Raw genomic sequence first — 1,369 nt, forward strand, 5'->3', positions numbered from 1 at the left:
AAAGCACAGCTATATCCTGCTCATGTCCCTTCAGTAAAAAGGCAGGCAGCTCAAAGAGGCACTGAAAAGAATAGCTGAGTGATTGTGGTGGAAGGTGTTTCTTGTGTTTTGTCTTAAGCAAGAGAAAGGCAATTGTAGAGTGCACACAATATTCATGACTATTTGCTCTTCAATAGTGATGTAAGTATAATCACAGAATCCCTTTTCTCTCACTCTGCTCTTTGGGTCTGATGATTTTCCATCCTCAAAAGTGAAGAATATGTATCTACATAGGACTTAGCCTTTTCCCATGTAGTTGTTTAATTTGGGCTTTATGATACTCTTAAGATTCCTTTTGTTGACAGAAAGTATGTCCAGATGATCTAAAGACTATACTTCTGCATTGTGTGGATAGTTATGTGCATAAGTCATTTTGGCACATGTCAAAATTAATAGGTTTTACTCATATTAACCTTAGACTCTGGCCATATTACATACCGATTTATTTTTAATGTTATATATGGCAGCAACTTTTATTCTTAAAGTTAATAACACTGTTACTTAATTTTTGGAGAATAGATAACCTACATAGAACTAATCTATTTTTCCATATGTTTGGTACCCTGTTTGCAAAACATATGAAGTTTGAACAGTAAAATCAAACATAGCTCTCTTTCCTGTACACCGGGTTAGCTGCCACATGTTTGTAAAGGAAGGGAGCTGATTAGCTTTCTAGGACTAGTGAATACGCTATTTTTCCATAAGCTGGAAATTCTCAAGTTCTGAAAAGAAAAGAAAGCATATCACTTTGACTGGTCTGCAACCACTAACTTTTAACTTTGATTTTCACAAAAAAAAACAGAAAACAAACCTAACTGCATTACTCAACTACCCACAGCAGGATTATTGTGTCCCTCAGTAATTTCTCAGAATAATCAACATAGCTGTTGTACAGGACAAGGCAAATGATAAAGTTTCATGTAACAAGTGCTACTTAATACATCATTTAAATAACAATGCGGACCCAGGTCTGAGATTTAATAAAATGAACTGTATATTTTTAATTTACTGGACTGTGTGCATTCTAGCCCTCCCAGCAGAAATTTTTTCTTTGTTCTATCTTGATTTATATGTCAGTCAGTGCTCCTTCCACAAGTGCAAATGTGGCTGCTGTAGCACCATCACTGCAGAAGATGCCCCAGAGCTCTGCTGCAAACTCTTGCTTGCTCACAGAGGAGGAAGACTGACTTGTGATGCCCATCTTTTTGAAAAAATAAGGATCCCTTGGTATGGCTTCCCAACACTGGTTCCCCTGTTTCATTGATCTGCGTGCTCAAACACCTTGTTGCTCCTTAAAGAGATTTTACTCCCCTACCTTGTCTTGTCCTCC

Source organism: Pterocles gutturalis, unplaced genomic scaffold, assembly GCF_000699245.1.
Source record: "Pterocles gutturalis isolate BGI_N339 unplaced genomic scaffold, ASM69924v1 scaffold19344, whole genome shotgun sequence".
Lineage (NCBI taxonomy): Eukaryota > Metazoa > Chordata > Aves > Pterocliformes > Pteroclidae > Pterocles > Pterocles gutturalis.